Source organism: Tupaia chinensis, unplaced genomic scaffold, assembly GCF_000334495.1.
Source record: "Tupaia chinensis unplaced genomic scaffold, TupChi_1.0 Scaffold000063_1, whole genome shotgun sequence".
Taxonomy (NCBI): Eukaryota; Metazoa; Chordata; class Mammalia; order Scandentia; family Tupaiidae; genus Tupaia; species Tupaia belangeri.
Window position 1 is genome coordinate 991,281 of NW_006159521.1, and position 3,767 is coordinate 995,047.

General features: G+C 43.1%; 1 protein-coding gene and 1 pseudogene across 2 annotated transcripts in view; one reads left to right on the forward strand and one right to left on the reverse strand.

The window, feature by feature from the left end:
* Positions 1–3,767, reverse strand: part of ZNF609 (zinc finger protein 609) — a 278,967-nt gene that overhangs the window by 223,586 nt on the left and 51,614 nt on the right. The gene's annotated exons all lie outside the window — the stretch shown is intronic.
* On the forward strand, positions 7–558 carry LOC114004662 (26S proteasome regulatory subunit 4 pseudogene; annotated as a pseudogene).

The following is a 3,767-nucleotide window of genomic DNA, read 5'->3' on the forward strand; positions in this document are numbered from 1 at the left end:
CACAGGAAAAACCTTGTTAGCCAAAGCAGTTGCAAACCAAACTTCAGCCACTTTCTTGAGAGTTGTTGGCTCTGAACTGATTCAGAAGTACCTGGGTGATGGGCCCAAACTTGTATGGGAACTCTTTCGAGTTGCTGAAGAGCAGGCACCATCCATTGTTTATTGATGAAATTGATGCCATTGGGACCAAAAGATATGACTCAAATTCTGGTGGTGAAAGAGAAATTCAGTGAACAATGTTGGAACTGTTGAACCAGCTGGATGGATTTGATTCCAGGGAAGATGTGAAAGTTATTATGGACACAAACAGAATAGAGACTTTGGATCCAGCACTTATTAGGCCAGGCCGCATCGACAGGAAGATTGAGTTCCCCTTGTCTGATGAAAAGACCAAGAAGTGCATATTTCAGATTCACACAAGCAGGATGACGCTGGCTGATGATGTAACCCTGGACAACCTGATCATGGCTAAGGATGACCTGTCTGGTGCCGACATCAAGGCAATTTGTACAGAAGCTGAATAGATGGCCTTGAGAGAATGGAGAATGAAAGTAACAAATGAAGACTTCAAAAAATCTAAAGAAAATGTTCTTTAGAAAAAACAAGAAGGCACCCCTGCGGGGCTTTATCTCTAGTGAACCACCATCGCTTCAGGAAAGTGGTTGGCAGTGTCCTGAGGTGGGTAACACAGTTGGGAACGTGCCCAGAATCCATGTTCCGACTGATTTTTACTACAAACCTCCCGTGTGTCTGCTGGAGTGTGACGTGGAGGGCGCCCACTGGGCAGCCTTCATCTGCTGGTCAGTGTGCGGCATGCTGCTTCCCAATAAAGTGTGCTCTTTCATAGCAAAAAAAAAAAAAGTACAGTGTATACCTCCATATGCAAATGGCAGAAAGCAAGGACAACTTAACTAAGAAGTAATGGGGACTGGAAGCAGTACAGTGAAGGCCAAAGTCCTTTCCACAAAGATAATGGAGACATTAACCAAGAGAAACATTAAAAACAGCTGTTGAACATTTTCTTTAACCTCATGCTACTTTGGTTGATGTAGGATGACTGACTGTATCTCCTTTCTACAATACTCTCTGTACCTTTCACTAAAGTTTGATTTAATGCAGAGCTAAGTACTGACTTGCAAAGAAACAGACTGACTAAAAAATACCAACTCTAAGCTGGATGAGTTGGGTACCAGTTTATAAAAAAACTTTTTACAATGAAAAGAACCCATAACAATAAAAATGGAGCCAAAGAAAGAATTTAATGCCCAGGTCTGGTTCATTAAAACCCCATCTAGAGAGACCAGTGGATGGCATAATGGTTATATTGATGGACTCTCACATAGTCACCTGCAGTTCGAGCCCCAGACCCAGTGTCTTAAAATTCACACTGGAGGGACCAGCAGTTAGCGTAATGGCTATGTCGCTGGACTCCCACATAGTCGACCGCGATTCGCGTCCCGGACCTGGTGGCTTAAAAAAGTCACGCCGGGCACGTGGGCGTACGTGCCCAAGATCCCAAGAGGAGAACGAAGGAGAAGGGATTGCGGCGTGACCATCCCCCCTGGTGGGTGATTTCTTGCTTTCTGTCTCTCTGTCTGTCTGGCGAGCGCACGCGTCCTATAGCAAAAAACCTCTCCGAAAAAAAAACCCCAAAAAACAAAAAACCTCACACTGAGCATATGTGCGTGCATGGCCAAAATTCAGAGAATGAAGGAGAATAGAAGAGAAGGGACTGCAACATTGCTATCCCCCAGGATAGTGATTTCTCACTTTCTATCTCTCTGTCTCTGTCTCTCTGGTGAGCGCACACACTCTATAGCAAAAATCTATCCCTAAAAAATTTTTTTAAAAACCCCCATAATCTAGGGTCAGCCAGCAGCATGGTGGTGGTTAAAATGGTTAGATCCTACATGGCCAACTCCGCAAGTGGAGTCCCGAAAAAGGCAACTTGGAAATTAAAAAACAAAACAACATGCAAAGCACGTGCATGTGCGCCCAAAATCCTGAAAGAAGAAATGAATGCATTGGTCTTCCCCGCCTTAGGAGTACTTTCTCACTTTCCCTCTCCCACTGTCTCTCTCCAGCAAGCATATGTGCCTTCTAGCAAGTTTAAGAGAAGGAAAAAGAAACACAATTTTATTTGCCATTAGGTGGCAAACTCAGGATCTTAAATTTAAAAAAAAATTTGAGTATTTTTTCGGGCACACAAACTGTACTCTCTGAATGGACAACAAATGTTTCAAGCTGGTAATTTACCACCTCTAAATATCTAAGAACTGTCTTTTTTCCCCTCTCCTAAAGCTAGTGACGAGTTCACAAAAATGAAGTACCTCAATCCTCCTGACTTTCCTGCCTGTTCAGTACTCTACAAGCATTAGAAAAGAGAGAAAAGAAATTTCTAAATGTAAACTTCATACTACCTTCATTTCCATCCTTAGAAAAAAATTCAGATGGAGCGGTTACACCAAAGAAGCACTCACTTCCAAATCAACCAAATAATAAAACCATCAACCTCAATGGTACTAAATGCTCTGAATCTATCTTACCTTCCTGGAAATTTAGTGAAAGTCAGTTATTTAGCGAAAGTATTAGTTATCGTAAGTTAATTATTTTCCAAAGCCTTTAGAAGTTTAACTCTTCAGGCTCTAAGACCTCTTTCTCCTTAATTTCACAACTTCGCATCTCACAGCTAAGAACAATAACATCAGGAACTGTTGACATTCACTGAGTGAGTGGTTTATGCTAGACACTGTGCTGAGTGTTTAACTTTCTTTATCTCATTGAATCCTCACAATAACCTTAGGAAGTCAGCTCTGCTATTTATTTTCACATTACAGATAAGGAAAAGTGGGCTGAGAAAGGCTACATAATTTGAATATTTCTTCTAAGTCCCAAACTCTTAGGTTATTTCTTCATTTTACATTCTTGTCAGCTTGTCCACAAAGAGAAAAAGCTATCCAGACATCACTGAGAGAAATTTTAAAAAATCATATAGCTACTGTACAGGGTTCTTTTTATCCCTTAAAGATTTTGGTACATTTCATTTCCATAAGAGGGAATGGAGCGGGATCAGCAGTTAGCATAATGGCTATGTCGCTGGACTCCCACATAGTCGACCGTGGTTCGAATCCCGGACCCGGTGGCTTAAACTCATGCCGGGCGCATGTGCGTGCGTGCCCAAGATCCCGAGAGGAGAATGGAGGAGAAGGGATTGCAGCGTGGCCATCCCCCCTGGGGGGTGATTTCTCGCTTTCTGTCTCTCTGTCTCTCTCTGTTTGGCGAGCGCACACGCTTTATAGCAAAAACCTCTCCCCTCTCCCCCCCCAAAAAAAAACGAGGGAATGGAGCTATACAACACAGGATCTCAAACTTAAGTGTATATCATAATCGACAGGAGAGCTAATGTTCAAATGCAAATAGCTGGGTCTAAAAGCCCAGAGTTTCTGATTTGGGGGACTGGGATGAGGTCAGAGATTCAATTTTCTTAAGAAAGAATTGGGACCAGCAGTTAGCGTAATGACTATGTCACTGGATTCCCATGTAGTCGACTGGGGTTCGAGGCCCAGACCCAGTAGCTTAAACTCATGCCAGGCGCGTGTGCGTGTGTGCCCAAGATCCTGAGAGGAGAATGAGGTGAAGGGAATGCGGCGTGACCATCCCCCCTGGGGAGTGATTTCTCGCTTTCTGTCTCTCTGTCTGTCTGGCGAGCGCACGCGCCCTATAGCAAAAAAACCTCTCCAAAAAAAAAAAAAAGAAATATTTTATTT